The 15,207-nt window shown below is 40.8% G+C and overlaps 2 pseudogenes; both read right to left on the reverse strand.

Moving 5' to 3' along the window:
• Positions 1-1,217, reverse strand: LOC146510601 (odorant receptor 131-2-like; annotated as a pseudogene).
• Positions 1,218-11,203: 9,986 nt separating this feature from the next.
• Positions 11,204-12,389, reverse strand: LOC146510602 (odorant receptor 131-2-like; annotated as a pseudogene).
• Between the last annotated feature and the right edge of the window lie 2,818 nt (positions 12,390-15,207).

Genomic DNA, 15,207 nt, shown 5'->3' on the forward strand with positions numbered 1-15,207 from the left:
TTACTGACTTTGTTTCTGATGACAGCATAGGTGGTACATGAGGACAGGTCTGATGGTCTGATCTCTTAGCCCATAGACTAGAGAACTCATGGCATCTGGGTAAGATAATAAAGCACAAATAAAATACATTCTGAACCATGAAAATACTGTCATTGTTACAGTTCTTGAAAGGGCTGTGAGCAAAGGGTTATTAATAGTAGAGGAGAGACTCAGGCACAGCTGCATCATATTCAACAGCAGAGTGTTTCGAGCTCTACGTGCTAAAGCTTTGTTTGCAGAGGCCAACCTGGCAGCTAATATCACACCGATATAAGAAAAAATGACTGCCACACCAGCTGATACAAACACTAACATGTGAAAGCGGTATCATATTGATCAGGACCTTCTCCCGAGTAATAGAGCTATTGTAGAACAACTGTCTTTCATCTGCAGGTTTTTCAACACTTCAAATGGGAAAAAAAGATGAATCGAGTGAGATTATTTAGTGAACTGATAATCCAAATCACAATGATAGCAGCCCCTGTGTTTCTGATGGTGATGATGGTAGGATACCTCAGTGGGTAGCACACAGCTACATATCTCTCCAGAGGCATCACCGAAAGGGTGAGAGGGGAGATCCCAGTGGTGAGATTGGCCAGCAAGCTGAGACATACACATACAGGATATGGCAATTTTACTTTAAAAATAGAGAGCAGGAAAAGAACCTGACTCTGTGCCAGCTGCACAGTGTCTGCAAAAAGGAGGTTATACAGAAGAATGTAACGGGGAGTGTCACGAAACACCGGCTTACTCCTCAGTGTGAACAACATGGTCCCATTAAGGAAGAGAAAAATAAAAGATGGAACTGTTGACAGAGTGGAAACAATAATTACCCTCAGTAGGTCCTGATACTGCACTTCAATAGACATGTTAGTGTAAGACTGAGATACATTTGACATTGCAGAAAATTTATGACATGTAAAACATAAATCTGTTGAAGTCAATGTAGCACAGAATCCCAATAATTGCTGTATTCATAAAGGAGAAAAAACATTAAAATATCTCACAAAAGGCTGGTGGTTGATAAAAATCCCAGTCCCACAAAAAGATTTTACTGTTCCTACCAGCAGTCATCAGGTCAGGATCTGTGTTTGCCCATTGTTGGCAGAGCTCTTCTACAGAGTTGGTCTGACATTGCATACAATTTATTCGTTCTGTCCTCGCAACCTTGCAGTGTCATGTGACACTCAGTTGCAGTGTCACATGACAATGATCACTAATGAGCAATGTAAACATTCTTCTTTGTTTTTGCCCATCCCGTTTGGTTCTGTAGCCATCAGAATTTCTGTCTGAAGGCCAAAGAAGATGCCAACAGATTTACTTGGCAAGTGGATCATCACGGCCTTGCCATATTGGTCCAACTTTGTTATTATTATTTGTTTATTTTATTTTCAGTTCTTACAGATTGGACAGATATGACTGGAGGATAGGAAATGGAGAAGAAAGTAAGAGAGGGAGGAAGAAAAACAGAGGGGAAGAGGGACAGTGAGAAAGTGCACATTAAAAAAATTAACCGATCACTTGATAAGAAAAGAAAAAAGAAACAAAAGAGAAAACAAGCAAAAAAGAGATCAACATAGACACAACACCATTACAATAATCTAGCTAAGGTGTAAATTACAGTAGACTACTAATTATTGAATGTTATGGTGCATCACGCAAGACCAACAGTGCACAGTGTACTTTGAGGTAGCAGCCAAGAAAGGTGTAGTTTGTGTCTGTGAACACCCTTGTTCACAAACCAGCATTGTTGGGAAGGTTACTTTTACCTATTCTACTACAGATAACAGAATACATGCTCCAAAATGTATTTTGTAACATATTCCATCACGTTACTCAATGAGAGTAACATACTTCTGAATACTTTGGGATGGCGCCAGAGTGGACCGAGCCCAGGCTCAGAGGCCCCTGGAAGGGCCCAACCGAGCCACGGTGGCCAGGCCCCGCCAAGCAGCCACCAGGTGTAAGTTGGTGCACGCCTGAGCGCCAGTCCAGGACACCAAGAACCACCAACGTACCGACATCTGAGGGCATCAGAGTGTGGAAAAGAGAGAAAGGCCTACATATCTTGGAGGGCCTGAGGTGACCCAACCTGACATATAGACACAGACGTACAGGAACAAACAGACACAAATGTGTCCCACCCTCATGCACACATATACAGATACTCGACACTTCACCCAAAGCAGAGACAGACACAAATGGACACTGTACACACAACCACTCCTCCCCAAACATACCCTATACCCCAGGGCCAGGTAGCCTTGCCCCCAGAGAGGGAAACTGCACCTAGACCCAGGAGATGTTACCCTTTTCCCTGGGGTGGAGACAAGCAGACCGTCCCCGGCTCCACAGTAGCAGGGAGGCCCCGCATCCCAGACCTCTGTCATGGTCTGGGTGAATGCTCAAACTTTTCTGCGTCCTGGTGATTCCACCTCAGGGGGAGGCCCTATTTCCTTGTCATCATTACGCCTGAGAGTAATTAGGCTGCAGGCTTTTTATGATCAGCGTTCTCAAGAACTCATCGCCAGAAACGTCTGCTAACTCACGTTGGTGAAGGCTTCTATAATCAATGAAGAAACATAGTCATAGATATTCTCGTGCTAACGTTATTTTCTGTCCTCACAGTAATCCACTGGATATCGCTGCTCCCCACTGCGACACTGGCCCGTTAATCCGCTGATCACTCGCAGATCCTCCGCACCTCTTTACCTACCTGCCCCTTGCCCAGCCTCAGATATTCACGGAGTTATTCTCTGGACTCTCCTGTTTTTATATTCGGATCACTTACCCCCCTCCACGCCTTGTTTCCTCCAGCAAAAAAGTAAGACCGGTTACATTTCACCACACTGTTGTAACGGCTGGAACACCTCCTCACACCTGTCTCCCTCATTACATGTGTTTTTGCCACATATTCCTCTCTGGCTTCATTTCACGGTTGCTGCTCCGCATGTTATCTGGTGTCGGGTTCCCCTCTTTGGTCCACGACAGCTCAAAGACTCCCTCTTGGACCTCACCACCCATTTAACCGATTACTAGTACCTCGTTTTCAGTTCGTGTGTTTGAGCCTGTTAGAGTCTAAAGTCTCTTTCATGTCTTTGAAGCGTTTGAATGTGTGTCCATAGGAACACAGTGTATTTTCGTTCATAGTGCCTTCAAAGAAGAAGTGTAGTTCCTTAGTATTGCGGCTAAATGCTCGCTCATAGTGGTTTTTAATAGGAAAAGTTAAGTTGCGCTCTCAGCATGGTAGCTGTAATCTCATCTCCTGCGTCTTATTTAAGAACTTCTAGTTTAGAATCTTTTGCACACCTAAGTCGCTCGCTCTTAGTTCATAGTGGATGTGTCTGACGTGTTTTTGCATCCTTGTACATTTAGTGTTTCCATGCCAGACCATCTTGATTGAATGTAACTTTGCTCCACAGAAGTTTTATGGTAGACATATTCATATTGGTATCTAATAAATGATTAATTCTTAGATTTTATCGAACGTTAATTTATAAATTGGTTTCTGTCTTTATGTTTGTTTCAGATTATGCAAGATGAAATTATTCAGTCAGCAAGACACTTGCTGCAGTTTGCTGACATCATCCAACCGAACTGCTGCTGTGATGAATCATAATACAAGGTTACTTTAGCAAGACTTATGAGTTAATGCTACATTTAACTAAATTGTTATATATTTTTTGTGTCCAATATTGTCTCCATATGATTTTGTTTTTGCAACATCTTGCAGAGAAACAGAGTCAAGGTGGCCAGGGTACCAGCTTGGTCAACCCTGAAAGACCATCCGTTCATCAAGAAATGACCAGGTGAAAAGTCATAAACTAAACACTCTGCATGGAATTTAGGATGCAAACTTTATCTTACCTGCTCTACACTCAGGCTTGAATTACAACAAGACAGTCAATCACATAAAAAAAATATACTTTTGGTAGTTCATGTGTCTCTCTCCTCCAAACCCAGATGGCTGCTGGTACTGAACCGGGTTCTGGTTCTGGCTGGAGGGTTCTTATGGTTAAAGGGGGAGTTTTTCCTCTGCACTGTCCACTTCATGCTGCTCAGTGTGAGGGATTGTTGAGGTTGAGTCCATATGTCCTGGGAACAACTGCTGGGCAATGGACACCATGCAATCTTCTGGGATTCCTTAGAGAGAAAACCTGTGAACTGCACTTGTCCTTGGTCTTCACAGCTCACCTTTTACTGTTTATTGAATCAAAATGCTCCAGTGACATGGATATCTACATGTAACTGATGTGATGTTCTATAAAGTGGTTTTAAATAATAATAAAAAAAGGCAAAAAATTTGTTTGTTTCTTTATTCAATTTTTAACAGTGGGACTCAGTCAGTACATATTCAGTAAATGCAAATTATTTACACGGCAGTGCACTACAAGGCACAAATCTAGACCCCTAGATAAAACATTATGGCATTATAGCAGTGACAAACTCCTCCACAGTAGCAGGTGGGATTTTTCTTTTTTGAGGACGGCTCCTTTTACCTGTCACTACAGATGGTCTGTTTATGTTTTGATCAAGAGCCTTTTTTTGGGCAGCTGAAGAGAAGTCTATCTTATGGCCAACCTCTGACTGTATCTTGGTCACGTTACCCAGCAAAACCCAGCATGCAGGTTCATCTGTAACAGTCCTTGTGCCACAGATCAACACTGCTGCTTCTACTTTAAACAAAAGAGCAGTGACGTGCAGTGGCGGCTTCAACCTTCCCTGTGATGCTCACAGAGACCCATGCTGCAATGCTGGTCCATTCAGTCTTTGAGAGTGCAGGACCTGAAACAGACAAAGTTCATTTAAAGACAAGAACTATGAGCCAAGGCCGACATAAATGTGTTTAATCTACTTTATCATAAATGTAACAAAGTGTTTAGAAAGTTAGCGCATACATGTAATTTTTCATTTCTTTATGTGTCCACCTATAGAATGCTGCAGGTTATAGTGTAAATCTGCCTGTTCTCTGTCAGAAACCTGCCTGCAGAAAATGAACCTAAAGGATGTAATGCAAGGATGTCATCACTTTAGAGATGGAGAAAGCATAAAGTGACAATTATGAATCACTTAATATGATAAAGAGGTTCTGCAGGTCATTAATCAATGTATAAAATTAAAATAAAATGTATTTTTAGTGACACAAGATACAAACATGGAAGCAAGATGTATAATCGCTCAGTTTGGGGAAATTGTGGGTAGCCTGCAAGGGCCTCAACTTCTCCATTCCCACAATGTGCAACAAATGGGCACAGCTGATCTTCAACAGTGGAACATCGGCCAGTTACTTCCAACTTTAACGCAGCTTGTAGTCTTGGAGAGCAGCACACCAAAACTGCATGCACAACTTCTGCTAACAGTGGAAACGGATTAAGAAATCCATGCAAACAGATTCATAAACCGAAAGAATATTATTTTACAGGATTAATTATATCAGCCGCTGGCTGATCACAAACCCTGAGGGTGTATACGAGAAGCAGAAGAAGCAGAGGGAATATCCCGTTTAAGTTTAGATAGTATTTGTAAAGATATTGACCATATCCTTTTCTGAAAGTGTGGATATAATGGATGGGGTAAGGTACTGGCATGCTACAACTTTATAGTTGTTAAATTCTGGGTACAAGTATACATACCCATCTTGTACATGTTTTTTATTATTATTATTATTATTATTAATAATATCACCCTACCCAATTACATGTTTCTTTTAATCAGAGTATGCTGTTTTAATGACTTTACAATATCATTTACATTGTGTTCCTTACATTTTCCCTAATTGTATGTTATATTAATCCTATATTTCCGTTTTAATATTTCTAATGTTTGCCTTGTTTTCTTCACTGTCTGGTCTGCCTCTGTCTCGCCTGTATGGATGCATTTACACCTAAATTTCCACAACAAAGGATGTTTTAATTCACCACTATTCCAGTGAAACACGAGTCTCCCATCTTCCTGCTACCGGATAATTTAAATAAAATTAACGTTGCAAAAGACAAACTTGAAGATGAAAAACAATATACTTACCGGAGGACCGCCAGGGTTTGCCGCTTCCATCTTGCTGCTCCTAAATTCAAAACTGCCTCTGCAGACAGGCAGGGGAGGCGTGGAATTGTCTTTGAGTTAGTCAAACGTTTTCCTTAGTTCGAGTAGATGATAAAATAAAATAAAAATAAATGGGATTTTAAGTAGGACTAGGCGTTCTGTAATGATCTCTATTTAGGAGAAAAACTTAATCACGTCACCTTTAAACAGCTCTCTTTTAGGAGACACACTGTTGGCTAACGGTGTCATGTGATCAAACAGCGTAATTTAATTGGCTGAGAGCCGCTCGACTCGATCTAGTGCTGATTGCTCTGGCTTAGGTCAAAAGTTCATCACTTTTGCAGGTGAATTTTTGCAGGTGAATTTTTTGCAGGTGAATTTTTGCAGGTGAATTTTTTGCAGGTGAATTTTGGAAGATAAAAATTCAGTGTTATAAATTCAATGTCTAAAAATACTTGAATTCTGATTATACTATATTTCTTCCATATAAGAATGTTTTGCCAAATGATCTTAGAGTTTTGAGAATGTAATTTCTGTTTCGAGAAATGAGCCAAACCAATGGAGAAAAACTGTAAGGCAGGAGTAGCATCTTTCATGGCACCCGAAGTTCTAATCCCCATAACATATTGTTACTAGAGATGGACCGATCCGATATTACGTATCGGTATCGGTCCGATACTGACCCAAATTACTGGATCGGATATCGGCGAGAAATGAAAAATGTAATCCGATCCATTAAATATCAAAAAAGCACCTCACAAAACTTGCTACACAGCGTAACTCTGCTCATAACCGTAGCACGTAGCAGCAGTGTGCATCACGTGATAGAGCGGCTGTGTGTATTTGTAGCCTTGCTAGCAAACCAGCAGTTCATCTCTGAATGTCTGTAAAGCATTCCACCTTAAGCTTAACAACCATACCTGGAGCGACTGCCTCTCTCTCTCTCTCTCTCTCCTGCTACTTCAATCGTGAAACTGCTTAATGATCAGCTGATCGGCTTTTCTGTCGCGAGTCCGTCTCTCTTCTTTGTTTTTGTCCCACTTCTCACCAGAAAGAGGAAACCAGCGGCTGAACAACAGCAGCACTATTAAGCTTGATAAGCTGTTGTTAGAATTTATTTAATATTACTTTCAACACCAGGATCTTTTTCTATGCAGCTGACGGCTGGTAATTGTGCAGGGGCGGATCTAGCAAAGTTTAGCCAGGGGGGGCCGATAGGGCATGAACAGGGAAAAGGGGGCACAAAGACATACTTTTCTTTCTTATTCTCATTTAAAATGTCTAGTTTTTAATAAATAATTATCTGACTCTTACACCCAAAGTTTTAATCTTGTGTAAAATATATAGAAGTCCATTACTGTATATAGTAACTGTTAAGTCTAATATACCCTAGTAAGCTGTAGTACTTTTTCCTTTGGGAAGATACCATCTGTGCAGTCTGCAATTCTGTTGAAGAAAGATGTTGAATCTATTTAATTATTCTTGAAAAATAATTTATTTTTGTGCATTTTCCCCCTGCATCAAATTAAATTTGATTACATCGATTAAGCATCATGAGGTGGAGGGTGGTTTGTTTGTTTTTTGCTGGGAGTTTGCAACCCTATTAGTTAGGTTGCTTAATATTTCTGCTAAGTACTCTTTAAAATACCAGAATAGGGAGGATGGAGCAGGTTTAACTTTATTAGATTGATCAGTGTTGCTGAACTATGAAATATTTTGGACGCAGTGTATTTTTTACATACAGGTATAACAGAATAGCTTTAGTGTTGTTGTTTATTTAAACTTGAGTATAAACTTATACAAAATGCAGCAAGATATTAAAAAAATGTTTTGTTGATTAAAAAACACACTATATCGGATTCATATCGGTATCGGCAGATATCCAAATTTATGATATCGGTATCGGTATCGGACATAAAAAAGTGGTATCGTGCCATCTCTAATTGTTACACTAGGAACCAAAACTTTTCTGTGATTAATCTGGCAGATTTAGGGTTTTTTGTTTAGTGATAGGTTGATTCTGCCAGTTAGGTTTGGGTTGTCTTCTTATTTTAACAGAGAGAGTTTCTATACATGGACATGTCCAGAACTGGGCCCAATATTTTTGTAACAGTGCACTTAGAGGAAACCTGTCAGGTGTCACCCTTATGGTTGTTTTATGTTTTGACGATTTAATAATCAGCTCTCTCTCTCTCATTTTTCTCTCAGGAGAAGGCTGCCTGTGGGGACCCGATCAGAGTGTGAGTCCCTGTCTAAAAGGATTGCAGCGAGTCAATCCAGTCCAAGATCATAAAGAATTGTTTTTCCTTTTAAAAATGATGACGTGATCTTGCTGGTGATGGAGGCTGGAATAGCTCGCGCACGGGACTCCACTATCAGCAATATCTAGTTTGAATGCAGGTGAATGAGTGTGTGTGACTGGACTGTGACTGGACTGAGGATGTGGACTAAAGTTTTGACTGACTGGATACTGAGACAAAGACTGGCTGTGATTGGGTCATTGTTGGGAAATGCTAAAGTGGAAAAACACAAGAAAATGAAAAAAGGGGTTGCAAATGTGAAGTTCATATTAATCAACAGGTTTTGTATTCAGGCATGGGCGGTGTGGAAGAAAGCTCGAGAAGAGATTTTACATGATAATTAAACTGACTTCATTTCTTAATACAGGTTTGCAGGCCTGGAGGAAGTTTACTCTAGAGGAGAATTTCTGAGGTTTTCTGAGAAATCATATGACTAACCTTTTTTCTTTTAATTTCGTAGATGTGGTGAAGCATTTTCCTTCTGTTTGACACATGAAAATGTTATTTTATGACATTTTAGGTTTAATTTGAAACAATGGGTTCCATGATCAGTGTATGATCTTTTCTGTGTTTGATAATTTAGGTATGATAAAACTATTTTCATATTTAAGCTTAACTGGTTAAAAATAAACTGAATCCCGTTTAGAAGATAAAATGCATGTGTTCATGAGAAGCTGAGTACCACACTGAAGGGGAAACTGTGGGACAGCAGGCTGAATGAAACATATGCTTTTGTGAAAGAAGGGAAGATGTTAAGATTGAAAATGTTTGATTTCTTTTTGATTTCTTTTACTAAAATAAGCGGTTATAATTATTTTCATACACACATGACAATAATGAAGGACTTAGAGTGCAGAGCGGTAAATGCAAACACACTTACACACATTTATAATAATTAGACTAATCCTGTAGATCAGAGAGTCCCAAACATGATATTCTGAGCCAACTTTGAATAGCTAAAAGAACAAGGAATGAACACATTAGCTTATTGAGGCTTCACCGAGAGGTGTTTGCCTTTTCTGTCCTTTACAGAAGGAGCAGATTCCAGAACCACAGCAAAACCATGAAGGGGTTGGCGAGAATCCAGGAAGCACCAGACCGAACGGATCTGGCTAACAAAGGGGGACACAGTGATCTAAAAGAAGCATAGATCCCAGAGAATCGCCTGTCCCAGAAGATTAGTTGTTTAAATTGTAAAGAAGGCCGAAAGCTCGTTAGACAGAGCTTATGGTGTGAGCACAAAGTAATAAAGTAATGGGAGGATTAGCTTTAGTAATAGTCTGTAGGATTTTTATGTTATGTCAATTGCCCGAACCCAGTGGTCATGCCTGATATGGTCTAGCCATTAAAGGGGGACAGAGCGACAACTAAGAGAACTGACAGGTACGGGGTATAGAGATAGCAACCTGGGCATTTAGTGGTGTGCTGAAAAAAACAGGAGTGCTGTTTAAAGAGGAAACTGCTGAACTCTGTCGCGACTGTTTCCAAAGATTGACAATAAGACTATTCCAGGACCTTTTACTAGGAAAAGCTAGTTATACTTGGTTGGATTTTACAGTAAGCAGTGAGGGAAGTCAGAGGCGGGTTTAAACTACTTAAACTCATGTAATGAGTAATGAGTTTCATAATTTCTATTTTCTGTCCTATTCATCACATATTTCATAATATAAGCTTATATAAGCAGAGAGAGAAGATATGGAAACTGTAGAAAACTTTAGAAAAGGACTGTGCTGTAACTCAGATGGTGGATACATTATTGAAATCGAATAGGTAATATTATTGTAATGTTGTAAATGTAATTAAGTTTATTTATATAGCACCAAACCACAGCAACAGTCATCTCATGCATTGACAAACCATCATTATTTAATGTGAACATATGTTAAGCCCTGCAAAGTTAGCACATTATAACTTAATTTTCCACCTCATCCAATGGCATCATTGTTTTTTGTTTTTGTTTTGTTTTTCAATTTTGAATCCATAGTTTTCAGTCACATGACTGACTCACACATGAGCTGTCCAGTAGAATAAAAATCTCACCTGTCCTGAATCAAGACCACTCAGATCATCTGTTCATGGAAAAAAAGCTACGATATAAGGAGAAACTATACATTTCGGGGACTCGTGATCCATATTCTCCCCCAGCCCCTGTTTGGTGACATCTACATGTATCTTGCAGAGAATCCTTCACCTCACACTGCTGCCTGAATAAAAGCTTTCAACTGCAGACCTGTAAGGCTGGGTTATTTAAGGTGTGCTCACATGTTGCCGGTATGCCATTTTGGCAGCTGTAAATAAGCAAAGTGCAGCTATATATATATCACAAAGTCCCAAAGGTCACCTCAAGACGATTTATGTAATAGTGTGAACACCATACAATATACAAAAAGTCTGTGATCAAACTATTTAAGACTTTTTGTTGATTGAAAATTCACCAAATTATTCAAGACTGATAGCCGAGAACAACTTTACCAACACAAAGCACCTTTAGTTTTCCAAAGTGCTGAATTTATTTGCACAACTTGGAACGCAAAGAAAACCCTATAGGACACCTACAGTAATTCCAAGGCTAAACTGCAGGTTTAGAAGTAGCACAAATGTAGGCCAATTACATCTAATTAAAAATTGCTGCACTTTCTTTGCCTGAGCAGTGCTTGAGATAGAGTGGCTGTACACAGATTACGGGGTTAAACAAATGTGACGCTCTTTCCTGTTTTACCAAAGCATGTAATAATTTGAGAGAATTATAAAGAATTATGTTCCTTTAGTAAACAGCAGCAAATAATTCCTCAATTGTGTCATTTGACAACTGTATGGTTTTCAATAAAAATTCAAAAGTCAAGTCAGTAACAGAAGGAGTTATCCAGAATTGCAGTACGGTACTTTGAGGTTTGTATGCTTGTAAGTGTGGTGTACACTCTGACTAACTCTCTATTTCACAGCCTTCAGTCTCGGCTGTATGACTGAGTATTTCAGTCGACAGCAAAGATAATATATGAGCACAGGTCTGATGCTTTGATCTCTGATACCATAAATCAGTGAACTCAGACATCTGGGGAAAATGAAAATACAAACATAAAAAAACAACCTGGATGCGCACAAACACTATCCTTGTTAAAACTCTTGCAAGTGCTGTGAGTAGTGGGTTATAAATGGTTGAAGAAAGACTGAGACCCAGCTGCACCAGATGTAGCAGCAGTGTGTTACAAGCCTTACGGGCTGAAGCTTTATCTGTGGAGGCCGACCTGGCTGCTACTATAACACCAATATAAGAGCATGTGATTGCCACACTTGCTGAAATAAACAGAACACATGTGAAGGCTTTGTTGTAATCATCAGACATAGACCCACCAGACATTGCTATTTCAGAGCAAAAGTCTTTCATCTGCAGACTATCAAGGGCTTCAAAAGGAAACTCTAACAGCAGAAGAACTCGAGTCAATATATTTAGTGAACCGATGGCCCAAATCACAATGATGGCCACACCTGTGTTGGTGATAGTGATGATGCTAGCATGCCTCAGTGGGTAGCACACAGCAACATATCTCTCCAGAGACATCACCACCAGCGTGACAGGAGAGACCACAGTTGTAAGTTTGGCAAGCATGGTGAGAAAACCACATACAGGATATGTTAGTGTCATCCTACAAGCAGCAATAATATACAATAACTGACTCAGTGCCATCTGTACTGTGTCTGCAAACAGAAGGTTATACAGGAGAATGTATCGCGACGTCTCACAGAACAAAGCTTTACTCCTTAAAGTAAAAAGCATGATTCCATTGATGAAGAGAAATAAACAACATGGCAGTGTAGTCAGAGTGGAAAATAAAACTCTTTCCAAAACCCCTTGATACTGCTGGTTAGCAGCAACATTGGTCAGAGACAGATTTGCAAGTAACATTTCAATAAAGAAATTCAGTTTTTAACATCTTCAGTGGAAATAAAACACAAAAAAGTATTCCAACATTTAAAACAGAAAGATCCACAAAGCTCATTTCAGCTCATCCTCCTCCTGCAGGAAATTAATAGGTTAGAGGGCTGTGGTTGTGTATATACGCTCTGTAGTCACACCTTTTCATGTGACTATCACATGTCTGCATTATTTTTTTCCAGTTTACTTACAACCCCCCTCCTCGCCCCAGGGACATGATAACTTGAACATTATAGTATAGGAGTAATACATTAATAGCCTATAGTTGATTCCATATTGTTTAAAGTCAAAGGAGCTTGCAAAGAAAAGCGTCTGGACTTCTTTAAGTTGCTTGAAGACGTTTCACCTCTCATCCAAGAAGCTTCTTCAGTTCACTGGTGGAGAGTCCCAGATTTAAACCTAGTGGGTGTTTCCCCCCAAAGAGGTACAAAGGACCCCCTGATGATCCTCTAATCACATGAGCCTAGGTGTGAAACTGGGTGTGGGTCCCAATCAGCCAGGGTTTCGGGTGAGCTCATTGTGAAACCTGGCCCCACCCTATCATGCGAATTCCTGAGGTCAGGTGGCCCAGGATGTGAGTGGGCGTTAAGGCGTCTGGGGAGGGAACTCAAAACTGGATTATAGATGGCAGAGAGTTGGTGTCGTAAACCACCGCCTCTGTTCAAAGATGGTCGCTCACAGTGGACATAGATGCTTCTTTCACTCCTCTTTCAAACCATCTGTCCTCTCTGTCCAAAATGTGAACATTGGCATCCTCGAAAGAGTGACCTTTGACCTTTACAGTGGGGCAAAAACGTATTTAGTCAGCCACCGATTGTGCAAGTTCCCCCACTTAAAATGATGACAGAGGTCAGTAATTTGCACCAGAGGTACACTTCAACTGTGAGAGAAAGAATGTGAAAAAAAAATCCATAAATTCACATGGTAGGATTTGTAAAGAATTTCTTCGTAAATCAGGGTGGAAAATAAGTATTTGGTCACCTCAAACAAGGAAAATCCCTGGCTCTCACAGACCTGTAACGTCTTCTGTAAGAAGCTTTTCTGTCCCCCACTCTTTACCTGTATGAATGGCACCTGTTTGACCTCATCATCTGTATAAAAGACACCTGTCCACAGCCTCAACCAGTCAGACTCCAAACTCCGCCATGGCCAAGACCAAAGAGCTTTCGAAGGACACCAGGAAAAGAATTGTAGACCTGCACCAGACTGGGAAGAGTGAATCTACAATAGGCAAGCAGCTTGGTGTGAAAAAATCAACTGTGGGAGCAATCATCAGAAAATGGAAGACATACAAGACCACTGATAATCTCCCTCGATCTGGGGCTCCACGCAAGATCTCATCCCGTGGGGTCAAAATGATCATGAGAACGGTGAGCAAAGACCCCAGAACCACACGGGGGGACCTGGTGAATGACCTGCAGAGAGCTGGAACCAAAGTAACAAAGGTCACCATCAGTAACACACTACAACGGCAGGGAATCAAATCCCGCAGTGCCAGACGTGTTCCGCTGCTGAAGCCAGTGCATGTCCAGGCCCGTCTGAAGTTTGCCAGAGAGCACATGGATGATACAGCAGAGGATTGGGAGAATGTCATGTGGTCAGATGAAACCAAAGTAGAACTTTTTGGTATAAACTCAACTCTTCGTGTTTGGAGGAAGAAGAATACTGAGTTGCATCCCAAGAACACCATACCTACTGTGAAGCATGGGGGTGGAAACATCATGCTATGGGGCTGTTTTTCTGCCAAGGGGACAGGACGACTGATCCGTGTTAAGGACAGAATGAATGGGGCCAAGTATTGTGAGATTTTGAGCCAAAACCTCCTTCCATCAGTGAGAACTTTGAAGATGAAACGAGGCTGGGTCTTCCAACATGACAATGATCCAAAACACACCGCCCGGGCAACAAAGGAGTGGCTCCGTAAGAAGAATTTGAAAGTCCTGGAGTGGCCTAGCCAGTCTCCAGGCCTCAACCCCATAGAAAAGCGGGAGTTGAAAGTCCGTGTTGCTCGGCGACAGCCCCAAAACATCACTGCTCTTGAGAAGATCTGCATGGAGGAATGAGCCAAAATACCAGCTACTGTGTGTGCAAACCTGGTAAAGACCTATAGTAAATGTTTGACCTCTGTTATTGCCAACAAAGGTAATGTTACAAAGTATTGAGTTGTATTTTTGTTATTGACCAAATACTTATTTTCCACCCTGATTTACGAATAAATTCTTTACAAATCCTACCATGTGAATTCATGGATTTTTTTTTCACATTCTGTCTCTCACAGTTGAAGTGTACCTCTGGTGCAAATTACTGACCTCTGTCATCATTTTAAGTGGGGGAACTTGCACAATCGGTGGCTGACTAAATACTTTTTTGCCCCACTGTAGATGCAGATGGACAGCTGAGTCTTGTCCTGTGGAGGTGGCTCTTCTATGTTGTGCCATGCGCTTGTGAAGTGGCTGCTTGGTCTCTCCGATGTAGAGGTCTGGGCATTCCTCGCTGCTGTACAGCATACACCACATTGTTAAGTCTGTGTTTTGGAGTTTTGTCTTTGGGATGAACCAGTTTTTGTCTGAGTGTGTTGCTGGGTCTGAAATGCACCGGGATGTCATGCTTGGAGAAAACTCTCCTGAGTTTTTCCTGATACACCAGCTACATAGGGGATGACAATGTTGTTGCGTCTGTCCTTCTTATCCTCCCTCGCTGTTGGATGAATTTTCATGAAAACATAATATTGCCTTCCATTGCTATGCAGATGATATCCAAATCTATTTCCCCCTGAATTTAGATCTCCAGTCCCCTCTATTGCTTTTGCTAAACTGCCTGCGTGATGTTAAAGACTTGCTACTGCACAACTCTCTCACCCTTAATGAAAACAAAACAGAAATGAGCATTTTT

This window comes from Neolamprologus multifasciatus, chromosome 10 (assembly GCF_963576455.1).
Source record: "Neolamprologus multifasciatus chromosome 10, fNeoMul1.2, whole genome shotgun sequence".
Classification (NCBI taxonomy): Eukaryota; Metazoa; Chordata; class Actinopteri; order Cichliformes; family Cichlidae; genus Neolamprologus; species Neolamprologus multifasciatus.